The sequence below is a fragment of the Macaca fascicularis genome, chromosome 12 (genome assembly GCF_037993035.2).
Source record: "Macaca fascicularis isolate 582-1 chromosome 12, T2T-MFA8v1.1".
Lineage (NCBI taxonomy): Eukaryota > Metazoa > Chordata > Mammalia > Primates > Cercopithecidae > Macaca > Macaca fascicularis.
In genome coordinates this window covers 66,174,381-66,189,436 of record NC_088386.1, presented here as the reverse complement: position 1 = coordinate 66,189,436, position 15,056 = coordinate 66,174,381, and the positions used below count along the sequence as shown (strand labels likewise).

The 15,056-nt window shown below is 41.7% G+C and overlaps 1 protein-coding gene and 1 pseudogene across 1 annotated transcript in view; one reads left to right on the top strand and one right to left on the bottom strand.

The window, feature by feature from the left end:
* The window catches only part of MYO3B (myosin IIIB), a 491,510-nt gene that overhangs the window by 41,997 nt on the left and 434,457 nt on the right, over positions 1 to 15,056 (bottom strand). The window lies entirely within an intron of this gene.
* LOC135966433 (high mobility group protein B1 pseudogene) lies at positions 5,625 to 8,426 on the top strand (annotated as a pseudogene).

The window sequence follows — 15,056 nt, the reverse complement described above, 5'->3', positions numbered from 1 at the left end:
CATATGCTCCCAAACCATTCTGATGTCTGTAACTCTTCTTTTTTCTTTTTCTTTTTTGTTTTTTGAGATGGAGTCTCACCCTGTCATCCAGGCTGGAGTGCAGTGGCCCAATCTCAGCTCACTGCAACCTCTGCCTCGCCTGTAACTATTCTTTACATCATGGCATTAACTTAGAATAGGAAACCTCCAGAAGTGTACCTGTCCCCAAATTTCAGGCAACTTCATAAGCATTTCTGGATTTTGTCTATAGGTATCCTTAAATGTGTACAAGTTTAAAACAGAACATCAAAAGTCAGTGACCCCTAATTATATTACTTCTCCTTTACAAAACATATCTTTCAAATCAACAAGCAAAGCAGAGGGATTTCTGTTATTCTTTAGAATTCCTGATTTCTACAAGCTTTGTTCCTTTACCTAGAGCTTCTACTAAATACAAGAAACCTACATTATTATGAAATGTTAAGCACAGGTCAGAACACTAATGTAGGTATTTTTACCATATAATATTGCATTTATGAATAGGCTAAATGGCATAAGCTTAGTCCTATTTACTGCTAGGATGTATATTAATAACTAAAATGTAGCTAGCTACTACGAGGTGAAAACATTAGCTGCTCAGGCTAACTGGGATAGTCTGTATTACTTTTACACTAAATATCTGTGTTCCGACCCCTGAAGTGCCTCTCCCAGCAGAAAGATTCACTTCTTTACCCTGCTGAATTCAGGAATGGTGGTGTCACTTCCTTTGGCCAGTGAAATGTGGGCTAAAAGGGTATGTGTATTTGTAGATAGAAACTAGAGTGTGGTTTGCCAAGTCTCTGCCATAACCCCCAGGATGATCGAGATGAAAACTGCTGTATCAGCCTGGGTTCTGGAGTGAAGAGGACACAGAGCAGAGCCGCAGCCGACCCACGTAGCATAGCACAAGTGCGAAAGAAACCTTTGTGGTTGTAAGCCACTAAGTTGTGAGGATTCTTTATTTCTGCATCATAATCTAGTCTATCCCAACTGATACAATAGCTTAAACTAAATATGTGAGTTTGTACCTTTTCAAATTGTTGTTTGGTAGTAACAAACTCTCTAAAAGCAATAATCTCATACAATTTGACTTATTATAACTGGGAAAAATAGGAATACAAATTTCTACTTATGAATGCTTTTCCTCCAAGACTATAATTATTAAGAGAAGAGCATGTTTATTACTTGTATTTTATTTTGTTTTATTTTTTGAGACGGAGTTTCGCTCTTTTTGCCCAGGCTGGAGTGCAATGGCGTGATCTGGGCTCACAGCAACCTCCACCTCCCGGGCTCAAGTGATTCTCCTGCCTCAGCCTCCCAAGTAGCTGGAATTACAGGCGTGCACCACCACGCCCAGCTAATTTTGTATTTTCAGTAGAGACAGGGTTTCTCCATGTTGGTCAGGCTGGTCTCGAACTCCTGACCTCAGGTGATCCACCCACTTTGGCGTCCCAAAGTGCTGGGATTACTGCACCCGGCCTGTGTTTTATTTTTATAAGGAACATCATAGCAGAGTTAGAGAAAATGTTGCAAATATTTACGCATTCCTAAAGCCACAACAATACTCATCACTGATTGAACATCCTCCATGTGTCACTTTCTAGGAATGTATTAGATGGGCAAGACAGACATGACTGATACCTTCATGGAGATTTTCATTCATTCTAGTGATGAAGTTTCACTATAAACAATAATTGCAGGCGAGGAAACAAATAGGTTGTTTTAAGTCAAAATTACAGGGGAAAAGGAACTCAAGGATATGGTGGTGGGTGATGGCCTCTCTGAAGAGTTGATGGTTGAGGTCTGAAGAATGAGAAGAGTGTTCCAGGCTGAGGGGACAGCATAATGCAGATGCCATCTCCACGTCCCGGAGGCAGATCAGATCTGCCCAGTGCAGCTGGACTGTAGTGAGGAAGGGGATCATGATGTGAGGTAAAGCTGAAGAAATGGAGTATGGACAGGTCATACAGAGCTTTGATGGCCAGGGAGGGAGTTTGAATTTTTCTTAAAGTCAGTGGGAAGCTATGGAAGGAAAATGTGAAGAAAGAAAACATGAAGCAGTTTATTTCTTCAACACTGATCGCCGTCTCTGGTGGGGGTCCCATATATGTAATGACACCAGAGGCGAAGTGAGGGGACCAGTGAGGAGGCTACTACAGGTCAGAGGCGATGGTTATCTGGACCAGGATTGTGGCAGTGAAGAGGAAGAGAAACGGACAAAATCAAGATGTATGCAGAAGGTCAAAACAGAATTTGCTGATGCACTAGATGTGGAAAATGAGGGAAAGGAGAGACCATCAAGAATGGCTCCCAGGCTTCTGGCTTGGATCCTTGGGTGGACATTGGTGCCACTCCTTCTTTTTTTAGACGGAGTCTCACTCTGTCGCCCAGGCTAGAGTGCAGTAGTATGATCTTAGCTCGCTACAACCTCTGCCTCCCGGGTTCGAGTGATTCTCCTGCCTCAGCCTCCTGAGTAGCTGGGATTACAGGTGCCCACCACCACACCTGACTATTCTTTTTTTTTTTTGTATTTTTAGTAGAGATGGGGTTTTCCCATGTTGTCCAGGCTGGTTTTGAACTCCTGACCTCAGGTGATCCGCCCCCTTTGCCTCCCAAAGTGCTGGGATTGCAGGCATGAGCCACCGCACCCAGCCAAACATGATGCCACTTATTAAAACAGGAAATACCAAGGGAGGATTAAGTTTTCAAGACATGAGGGGATCAAGAGTTCCGTTCTGGACACGCTAAGCATGGGATACCCTGGAAACATTTGAGTGGAGATATCAAGTAGGAAGCTCTGTTTGTGTCTGAAATCCAGAGAAACAATCTGGGCTGGACATATGAACTGGGGCATCGTCAACATATCAGTGGAATTTCAGGCTTGGAGAATAAATATAAAGGGAGAAGAGAAAAGGTTCTCTGATGCCTAAGGAACTCTGGCATTTAGAGGTTTGAGAGGAAACAAAGAGCAGCCATGAGGCTGGGGGAAAGCCAGAAGGGTGAGTCTTCACAGAAGCTGAGAAGAGAGTGGTTTAAGAAAACCATGGGTCAGCCTGGTCAAATCCTGCTGAGAGGCAGAATGAGAAAACGACAGAGAAGACCCTCTGGATCTGGCAACCTGGAGGTCTTTGGCAACCCTGATAATGTGTTTCAGGACAGGGATAGGACCCAAAGGGTTCTCTAGGGGGAAATACAGATAACAGGTATAGTAAAAAATGTTTTAAAATTTGGCTAAGAAGGGGATAAAAGAAGAAAGGTGAGGGAGGAGAAGCCTAAATTAACTGAGTATTTATATTAAAGAGAGAGTATGAAAAATCCTATAAGTGATTGAGTTTACCTGGAAGCTACCAGATTGTTTTCTACCATCAGCAAAAATGGAGACTTGAGAACTAGTTAACTTGCTATACATGTGCGCAACTGCACTGTGTGGCCTCTTTCTGGAATACCATGTTCCTTAATGGTCACCTTCTCTTCTACTTTCTTTTCTCACATATCTGGAAGGAAATTGTTTGGGTTGCTTTAATTATTACAGCTTTTCTATCCCTGCTTTGTCTTTTTTTGTTGCTTAAGTTCTGAATGATATGCAGTCACTGAAGAATGTTCTTCTGTTTCAGAAAGAGTTATTGTTCCTCTCTAACTCAAAAGTGCTGACCTAGCTGGTTTCTGTATCTGTTGATATAGTTCACTTCCCTCTTCGCTTAAGGGTCATTAAATGAGGGTAAAATTTCATTTTTAAAACGTTTTATTTTTAAAACGTTTAATTAACAGTTTTAATTGAAAAAATTCACACACTTTAGGTATAGAAAAAAAGTTAAATAGCACAAAAGATGATGAATAAGTAGGTCCTCCCCGGAACCCTAGCCCTTGCTCCAGAGGAAACTGTTGCCATTGCTGTCTTGTGTGAACTATTCTATATACATAAAATTCTAAGGCTACATCTCCTGCCTGTAAAACAAAAATAAAAATAAAAACAAAACCCTCAAATGTGAGCATATTTACACACTCTGTGCCTTGCTTTTTTCATATTTCAATATAACATGGAGGCTTTTGCATAAAGTCAAGCATCGCTTAACAATGAGGATATGTTCTGAGAAATGTGCCATTAGACAATTTTGTCTTTGTTGGAATAACCTATAGTGTACTTACACAAACATAGACGGTATAGTCTATTAGATACCTAAGCTATATGGTATAACCTGTTGCTCTTAGGCTAAAAACCTGTATAGCATGTTCCCATACTCAATACTGTAGGCAATTATAACACAGTGGTAAAAAATTGTGTATCTAAACATATGTAAACTTAGAAAAGGTACAGCAAAAATATGGTATTATAATCTTATGGGGCCACCATCCTATATGTGGTTCATTATTGATCACAACATTGTTATGTGGTCCATGATGATATAGCTATGTCATTCTTATTCATGGTTCCATAGTATTCCATTTTATGGATGTACCATTATGTTAACGAGTTTCTATTGATGAATATTTATGTTTTTCTAAGCATTTTAAAAACGAAACCAAAAATTTTCTTGAATGATTAAACAAAACCTTTGCCTAAAAGCACACAAAACCTTTACCCAATATGAAGTAGACAACTGTCATCCTAAATCCCAAAGACAATTGGATTGGGAATAACTACTGTTTTCCTATTTTGTGGTAAGAAAAGGTGGCTGATGTTTGTGTGACTCTTTCATCTATGAAATCTGGGGATATCAGCGACACTAATCTATGCCATCGGAATAATGAGAAGAGAAAAAACATGAAAGTTTTAAGATGTTTAGAGAAACAATCTTTTAGAATAAAAGAAATATTCTATGGGCTATCAAATTGCTTATATAGCAAATGCATAGTATTTTGTATTTTCCTTTTCTTTTTCTTTTTTTTTTTTTTTGAGATGGAGTTTCACTCTTGTTGCCCAGGCTGGAGTGCAATGGCATGATCTCGGCTCACCGCAACCTCCGCCTCCCGGGTTCAAGTGATTCTCCTGCCTCAGCCTTCCTAAGTAGCTGGGATTACAGGCACGTGCCACCACACCTGGCTAGTTTTGTATTTGTAGTAGAGACGGGGTTTCTCCATGTTGGTCAGGCTGGTGTCGAACTCCCGACCTCAGGTGATCCGCCCTCCTCGGCCTCCTAAAGTGTTGGGATTACAGGCGTGAGCCACTGAGCCTGGCGGAAGTCATTCTTAAAGATTTTGTCTTTTATCCCATGGGCTCTGGGGAGACATTGGAGCTTCTGATTAGGAGGATGACATATAGTAATTGGCAGTGGCATGCAGAATAATTTAGAGGAGAGAGAGAAAGAAGAGAATCAAAAAAGACATTATAATAGTCCAACCGAGGTGATGAAAGCCTTGGCTGGAGTGGGAACAGCAGAAGCAAAAAGTGAAAAGGACCTAAGAGTGAATTTAACTGTTTTTCCTGCCCTAGCACACTTGAGAAGGTAAATCCTATTAATAAACAGTGATGCACTCTGTATTCAAAACATTGTTATAAGTGCAGCAGAAAACCCAAATTAAAAGGCTAAGTTATTACAGTATATCGCTATAAATCATTAAACTATATAAAAACAAGGAAGGGTAATGTTACAGAGCGGAGAGGGTGAGGAGGCTATGCCTGGCTCCCACTCTCACAGCCACTGCAGTACATTGAGCTCCATAGAGACAGTACCAGGGCAAGTGAGAGCCAGATGGGCACTGGGCGACTATATGCCTTGCTGAGGAAAAATAACATGGGCAAAGGAGACCCTAACAAGCAGAGAGGCAAAATGTCATCATATACATTTTCTTGTGCAAACTTGTCGGGAGGAGCATAAGAAGAAGCACCCAGATGCCTCAGTCAACTTCTCAGAGTTTTCTAAGAAGTGCTCAGAGAGGTGGAAGACTACATCTGCTAAAGAGAAAGGAAAATTTGAAGATATCGCAAAGGTGGACAGGGCCCATTATGAAAGAGAAATGAAAACCTCTATCCCTCCTAAAGGGGAGACAAAAAAGAAGTTAGAGGATCCCAATGCACCCAAGAGGCCTCCTTTGGCCTTTTTCCTGTTCTGCTCTATCACCCAAAAATCAAAGGAGAATATCCTGGCCTGTCCATTGGCGATGTTGCGAAGACACTGGGAGAGATGTGGAATAACACTGCTGCAAATGACAAGCAGCCTTGTGAGAAGTAGCCTGCCAAGCTGAAGCAAAAACACGAAAAGGATACTGCTGCATATCGAGCTAAAGGAAAGCCTGATACAGCAAAAGAGGGAGTTGTCAAGGCTGAAAAAAGCAAGAAAAAGAAGGAAGAGGAGGAAGATGAGGAAGATGATGATGAGGAGGAAGATGAAGAAGATGATGGATGAATAAGTTGGTTCTAGCATAGTTTTCTTCCCTGTCTATAAAGCATTTAACCCCCCTGTATACAACTCACTCCTTTTAAAGAAAAAACAATTAAAATGTAAGCCTGTGTAAGATTTGTTTTTACACTGTACAGTGTCTTTTCTTGTATAGTTAACACACTACCAAATGTGTCTTTAGAGAGCCCTGTCCTGGTGGTATTTTCAATAGCCACTAACCTTGCCTGGTACAGTATGGGGGTTGTAAACTGGAGTGGAAATCTCAAGCAGGTTCTTCTTGGTGCACAGCACAAATTAGTTATCTATGGGGATGACAGTTTTTTATCTTTAGTTGTCTCTGATCCAGCTTATATGAAATAATTGTTGTTCTGTTAACTGAATACCACTTTGTAATTGCAAAAAAAAAAAAAAAAAAAAAAAGTTACAGCTGTTTTGTTGACATTCTGAATGCTTCCAAGTAAATACAATTTTTTTTATTAGTATTGTCCTTTTCATAGGTCTGAAATTTTTCTTCTTGAGGGGAAGCTAGTCTTTTGCTTTTGCCCATTTTGAATCACATGAATTATTACCATGTTTATTCTTTCATATAGTTAGCTAGTAACAAGCTTTTGTCTACATACCCTGCATATCATAACAGGGGTAAAGTTAAGTTGAGATAGTTTTCATCCATAACTGAAAATCCAAAATCTTGATCAGTTAAGAAATTTCACATAGCCCACTTATATTTACAAACTGAAGAGTAATCAATCTACTCACAGCATGGGATTATTAGAAGCAAACATTTTGAAAGTCTGTCCTTGAAGGACTAACAGAAGAGGATGCTCTATCCTTTACATGAGGACTCTGTTCTTTAACTCCCATTACCATGTAATGGCAGTGATATTTTGCAGTTCTCATGTTAAAGAAGACCTGAGAATGTATCCCCAAAAGCGTGAGCTTAAAATACAAGACTGCCAAATTAAATTTTTTGTTGACATTAGTCTCAGTGAAGACTATGAAAATGCTGGCTATAGATGTCTTTTCCCATTTATCTAAATATGGACTGCTCAAGAAATGAGACTTTCCATTAAAAGTATTTTTAATTAATTGGGCCAGCTTTTAAAATAGGGTATACATTTCCTATATTATGGTTTGCCCCTTTATAAATCCAAGTAGATAGGAGGAAGGCACTTAAACTTTGCATTTCAGTATGAATTGTTCAATTTATTTGAATGATTTTTGTTTACAAAACCCAAACTCATTCATTAGTCATGTTTATCTGCTTAGCAGTTTAGGGAACAATTTGGCAATTTTGTGGTTTTCGAGATTATCATTTTCTTAAAGTGCCAGTATTTTAAAAGTGTTCTTATAATTTTTTTTTTTTTTTTTTTTTTGAGATGGAGTGTCACTCTGTCACCCAGGCTGGAGTGCAGTGGCACGATCTCGGCTCACTGCAAGCTCTGCCTCCTGGGTTCACACCATTCTCCTGCCTCAGCCTCCCGAGCAGCTGGGACTACAGGCGCCTGCCACCACGCCCAGTTAATTTTTTGTATTTTTTTAGTAGAGATGGGGTTTCACTGTGTTAGCCAGGATGGTCTCGATCTCCTGACCTGGTGATCCGCCCGCCTCGGCCTCCCCAAGTGCTGGGATTACAGGCGTGAGCCACCACGCCTGGCTGCGTTCTTATAATTTTACATGATTTTGTGATGGAGTGTTGTTTTGTTGTATAATTTTGACTTGGATTATTTCCATTTGCATTTGTTTATGTAATTTCAGGAGGAATACGAACATCTGAGTCCTAGATGATACTAATAAACTAATAATAATAATTAAAAAAAAACAAGGAAGGGCTTATCTTCAGAGTTCTCTGCTGTTTACATCCAGTGGACCATTTCTGCATTCCTTCATTACTGCCTTCCCAGAGCCATCACTGCCATAAGAAGCAAGGCAAGATCTCCAGGGGGGGAAAATAATCAACAATCATGGCTGACTTATGAAGTTAATAATTTTTGCTAGATAAATCCTAGACAGTTTAAAGATAAACATTTTAAGGATATTTGTATTAAATCTAAATATTAAAAAATTTGAAAAGTGATAAAAGCAAATATGGGTGAATATGTAATCGCAGGGTGGGAAAGATTTTTCTAAGCATGAGGCTAAGGGTGAGCACTCTAAAGTATTGAGCTGAGTACATCAAAAAAACCTTTTTTTTTTTTTTGTCTGGGCTGGAGTTTCACTCTGTCGTCAAGGTTGGAGTGCAGTGGCACAATCTCGGCTCCCTGCAACCTCCGCCTCCCAGGTTCAAGCAATTCTCCTGCCTCTGCCTCCCAAGTAGCTGGGATTACAGGTGCCCGCCACCATGCCCGGCTAATTTTTTGTATTTTTAGTAGAGACGGAGTTTCACGATGTTGACCAGGCTGGTCGCAAACTCCTGACCTCAAATGATCCGCCTGCCTCAGCCTCCCAAAGTGCTGGGATTATGGGATTACAGGCAAAAAAACAAAAACAAAAACAAAAACCCTTTTAACAGTAAAAACAAACAAGCAATAACAAATGGAAAAAAGATACTTGGAACAGCTATATTTGACAACAGATTACTGTGCCTAATATGTAAAGAGTTACTGCAAATCTTTGGGAGTAATAGATTTTCTACCCAGAGCTCACTTTGGAAAATAAATTGGATTCACCTTCTGAAATGCCTCTCCTTTGATGTAACTGCCTGGAGTATAGTCAAATGGGTGCTACCAGTACTAACAGTATTCTATGCTTTAGCTTGATGTAGTCCTTACTACTGTGTGCTACAGAGATAGAGAATGACTAAGAACACAATGAGGAGTGAGGGAGAATGTCCTGTAGGGTGAAATGAAGACAGGATGGGTGGAAACACTGAGGAAAATGAACAGAGAAATACAAAAGCGATTTTTCAAGCCATACAGCGCTCTGAGAAGTACGTAAAAGCATCTAACACACCAGATCTGACCTGCAGTAGGCACTTCATTAAATATGCATTGAATTTAAGCAGAGGCATGCAAGGACTTGAAGCAAAGAGGCAGGACCCATTTCTAATAATAATTGTAATAATAATGACAATAATGGTTAACTATATTTTTATAGCTTTTTATGTACTAGATTCTTAGCTTAGCTCTGGACATGAGTAATTTCATTTAATTCCCGTAACAACTCTGAAAGATTTGTACTGTTATTACCATTTTATAGATTCTGAAACTGAAGCCCAGGACCCCTTTACCCAAGTTCACATAACTTGGAAATGGCTTGTTGATACAAATTTGGGCCATGTAAGTCCAGAGCCCACATCCTTACAACTACACTCTGTGTCCTTACTGCCATCCCTCACCAGCAGGTAGACCACATGTGGTCCCAATGGACTCAGGTCTGTGGCCTGTAGCCATAGCGTGGTTCTTAGTATAAAGGCTGCAGTTCTGAATTTCCACACAGGATAGTTGGATTCCCCAAGGGCCATGAAGTGTCAGACTAAGCTAGAAGGCTGAGAGATTCAAAAAGGAAAAGTTGCCACAAAATAAATGATTTTTTGGCCTTCTGATCATTCTAATCCTAGTTTCCAGTGACCAAACTGCACTCTGTTTATTCAGATGGAGGCAGACCATGGTGCCAAGCACTGTGCATTGCAGGGGAATTCGTTCGTGAGGCCCTTTGATGTCTCATGAATCCCAGGAACAGCCGGCTGAAGCAGGCAGAGCTGCTTTGTGTTTATGCCTCTAAACAGAACCATTTGAGTACACAGACCAAAAGACCTGGTCCGGGAGCACTGCATTTTCTCCAATAGAGTGATTCATTGCTAATGTCTTCATTTTGGACACTGCAGTTGAATGTGAAACCATATGCTTTAAATTAAAAGCACACTAAGCAAATCACAAGTTTCTCAAGATGGTGCTTAAAGTCTGTTTTGGCATCTGTTGGTTGCCAAAAGACCCATATGATCCTGTAATTAAACAACAGATATTTTCTGGAAAATCAATCATTTTAGTTGTCCCCAAATGCTATAATTATGATGTTTAGGTGCTATCTTGAGCAATAGGTTGCACAACTAGACTCTTTTAGAATTGTTTGTTCCCTACTCTGATATTGTCCTGATCTTTCTCTAGCCATCTTATTCCAATTCATTGTATTAGAATGTGAAGCTTTTTAGTTAAGTGAGCAATAAACAGCAAAACACAGAGTCAGAAATGTTGGCAACAGAGACACAAATAATAGATATTATTATATCTGCTTGTCCAGAAGATTCATTCACCTTGAGGATAATACCACAATCCGTTAGGGTTCATGATTGTAGTCATCAGAAACTGAGACCGTCTTTTCTTTTTTTCCCTAGCCACTAGACAGGGTGAGAACAACTGAGACCATCTTATGCAAAAAGGAAATTCATTGGAAGTCAGGGACTCATAGAATTGATGGGAGGGTAGAGAACCCAGTGTGGACAATAGGCAGGATCCAGGGACACTCTGGAGGGCCAGGCAATAGAAACAGGCCTTGTGGCTGTTGTTCTCCAACCTCCACATCTCCTTGCTTGGTTGGCTGAAGAGTCTGGCAGGAGCACCAGCTTGGCAGGGCCTCTTTTTTTTTTCTTTTGAGACAGAGTCTCGCTCTGTAGCCCAAGCTGGAGGGCAGTGGCACAATCTCGGCTCACTGCAACCTCTGCCTCCCAGGCTTAAACGATTCTCCTGCCTCGGCCTCCTGAGTAGCTGGGATTACAGGTGAGCCACTATGCCCGGCTAATTTTATTTGTATTTTAGTAGAGCTGAGGTTTCACCATGTTGGCCAGGCTGTTCTCGAGGCAGGGCCTCTTTCAAGGTTTTGTTCCATGGTGGCTCTGTAGTGAGAGAGAGACAACATGGAACCTACTTCCCACCTAGACGGTGAGATTTCCCAAGGAAGACAGGGACGCTGAGAGTAAGGCAAGGTAAACGTTGGACAGCCCAGGATTCTAGCACTACACTCCTGGAATAGAGATTCCCCACCCCAGCCATATTTTCTTGCCTAAGCAGAGAAATGTGTAGACAGAAAACCAACTTCATGAGGGTCAAGAAGAGGTGAAGATAGTACACCTAGTTAGAAGGGGCTAGGCTGCTCAAAGAGACTCCTTTTCTGAAGGAATCTAAGCTTATTTTACAGGCCTGTGGCTGGTGACTATGTGTGTTAAGAACAATGGCTTCTTTCACCTAACTCATCTTGGAGGTTGCTTCCTACAAAATGCATCCTTTCTTATCCCCTTAAAGTGCCTTCTCTAGGCCCTGGGGGGCAGCGGGAGGTTTGTAGGGTAGTGGTGCTTTGGGGGCAGAGGATGGAAAAAGAACAGAGGAAGATATGCCTATTTAAATGAGTTGTTCTTCCCCCTATAAACCTTACGAGTGGGAGAAAACATGTAGTCAGAATTAAGGAATTTCATGGCCAAATCAAGTCCAATTATGACTGCATGGTAATGCGTAGGTATGTGGAACAGTTAGAAACATCGTTCTGCACAATTTACGTTGTACTCTGAGGCCCAGATGAACTCAGGTAAAAGCCAGCTCTGGTGAGGAGAAAGCAGAGGGGCTGGAAATGGTAACAGTCAAAGAGGGACCACCTACCAGGTAAGGGGCTCATGGGCCAGTCCTCTCCAGGACCTCTACCTGAAGTGACAGCTTTAGGGGGAGTTCAGGTAGGGGTGCCCCTCAGAAAGGTTGTAATGGGACTTGAATTATTTGCAGTATTACAACAAACCCAGCCAGAATCACAAACAGATTAATGAGTACTTCAAAATTTTTTTTCCTTTTGGCCAAAAATTAACTTACTTTGTGTGGTAACACTGACTGTATCATGCTCTTGGGCAAGCCCTAATGGCAACCATTCCTATAATTAATAAAGTGGGAAAATTAATTTTATTAAACAAATCCTACCCTTGGGAGAAGACATCCATTTCGAAACATAGCATTAACAAGAGAGAGAATAATAAAAGGTGTAATAGATGGTGAAAATGTTGGAAACACCTGGATTCAGGTATTTTGACTTTAAAAGGTCCTCACTAAGATGCAGCCACATTTGGGAGGGTGGATTCCTTAGCAACCGCAACCACAGAAGCCTCATTCATTCATTAGGCTAGCTGAGCAAGGGGAAAGGTTGGTTGGAATAACAGTGAGAAGGGAAGCCTACGAAGGCACAGATGGCATGCTCTTTGGAGCTGGGGGACCTTGGACAGCTGGGAATACCCTTAAAGCACTCAGAAGCCAGGCATGGTGGCTCACACCTATAATCCCAGCACCTTGGGAGGCCAAAGCAGGATGACTGCTTGAGCCCAGGTGTTCAAGACTAGCCTGGGCAACATGACAAGACCCCATTTCTACAAAAAATACAAAAATGAGCCAGTCGTGGCAGTGCGTGTGCCTGCTCCTAGCTACTCAGGAGGCTGAAGTGGGAGGATTGCTTGCATCTGGGGGTTCCAGGCTGCAGTGAGCCATGTTCATGCCGCTGCAGTCCAGCCTGAGTAACAGAGTGAGACCGTGTCTCATAAAACAAAAACAAAAACAAGCACTTAGAGAATAACAGTAAACAAGGAGAAGAGGGGCAAAATTAAGATGCAGCAGAGACATAAGGCTAATAATGGCTTCTACCTCATAATTCGGTCTTCCTCACCTAAGGCTGCACCAGACAACTCATGTCTCCAGTGGCCACAAGATTCCCATCAATCATCTGGCTGTCTTTAGTTAAGGCAGTAGTGCAAGAACTATCATTTTTGGAGCACCCCCTACCTGGTGTGATTGGCATGTACTATCTTTACTCCTCACCACAACCCTGCAAAATGATGGTTACTGTTCCTATTTTACAGAAATCAAAACTCAGGTTTGGGGAGGGTAAGTAACTTCCTTGCCTGAGATTCCATGGCTCATCAATGTCAGAGCCAGATGTGATCATCAGGCTCCGGAGCCCATGTCTATATCCCTCTCCTGCACAGGTTCTTTCTCAGAAGCCTGGGGCACGACACGGTCCTTAGGTCCTCTTCACACCACAAATTCAGCTGGGTCAAGAGCAGCCAGTGAGGATTTAATGATTACTTGCTGTACTTGGTAGTTGCTGCCTTCAGGAAAGTAGAGAGGAAAGTGACAGCAACAAGGGTGTGTTTCTGTGCTGGGAAAGAGTGCACGCTCATTGGGCAGATTGGAACAACCAGAGAAAAGCAAGGTAGGAAAGGCTGCAAGGAGGAGGTGGCGACTGAAATACAGATGGGATTGGGATTCGCACACAAAGGGTAAGTCTTAGCTTGTGGCACAGTTTACCTCAACACATCTGCTACTGGGTGGGATGTTCAGGCCCCGCCAGCCTCAGGCAATGAATTCACAGCACAAAGTTAGCCATCATGTTCCTGTCCCCCCTGAAACCTCTGGTAAAATTCCTATTTGCTATTAGAAAAACTGTTAGATGTCTGTTAGTTGCAAATGACAGAAACCACTGCAAATGTGTTTACCCAACATAGGAAACACTGGCTTACTAGAAGAGCTGGCTTCAGGTATTCCAGGGACTAAAATCATATAACCTGCATCTTCTCTCTCTGCTGTCCCCTGTAAGCCTAGAGTCTCTCCTCTCCTCATCTCTCATCTCTGCTGTCTTCTCCCCAACTTCGCCATGCACTGACCATACCTTTTTTTAACTTCATACAGCCTTCCTCTAGTTGGCCATGGTGGTGGTGGTAGAAATGACAGGGCAGGAGGATGGGATTTGGAGGTCAAGGGGTAGCCACATATAAAGTCTCAGAGAGGCCTAACTTGAGGCATTTGTCCTACTCTGGACCAATTACAGTGATCAGGGAGATAGTTGATTTGGATAGATGAGCTTGGGTCACATACCCAAAGTTCTGGCCAGGGTTTAGTGTAATATGCCTGACAGCCCCATCAGAACCACAGTGTGAATGTTAGGGTATAATTTTCCATAAGAAGGAAGGTAACATGATCAAAGTGGAAGAGAAGGAATGCTGGGCTGACACCACTCACAGTTGGTGACAGTGTCTTTATGAATATCAGAATATATAATATCAGTGAGCTCCAAGAAATAACATAGATTCTCTAGGAAAAATGTTCGGATGTTTCATGACACAGGAAAGTCTTACAGATGCTCCTAAAGACTACTAAGGTGAACATTAGAGAGAGCTGGAAACAAAACAGTGGAAGGCCAAGGCTGCATCATGTTCAAGTGTATAGAGCTCATTTATTTTAAGATGTGCAGTTCTCATTTAATTACTTATGATGTCTCACAGCATACTATAAGTAGATCTCAGTATGTATTGTGATAATAACAACATCTTAGGACTAACAGACCTCACTTGGGTCTTTGTTCTCCAGCTCTTGCTAAGAGGCAGGAGAGAGCCAGTGTTAGCTAATATTCAGATCCGCTTATCAGCCTGGTGATGTAGCTTTTCTGTGCTGTTGTATACAAGGGGTTACGCACCTTGCAATCAACTGACTTAGGTAAACTCCATGAACCTGGGTAAATTGCTTTGGGTCACTGCACCTTGGTTTTCTTATTTATAAAATGGAGATGGGGCCAGGCATGGTGGCTCATGCCTGTAACCCCAGCACTTTGGAAAGCCAAGGTGGGAGGATCGCGTGAGCCCAGGAGTTCAAGACCAGCCTGGGCAACATAGTGAGACCTTGTCTCTACAAAAAATAATTTTAAAAATTAGCCAAGTGTGGTGGCAAGTTCCTGTAGTCCAGT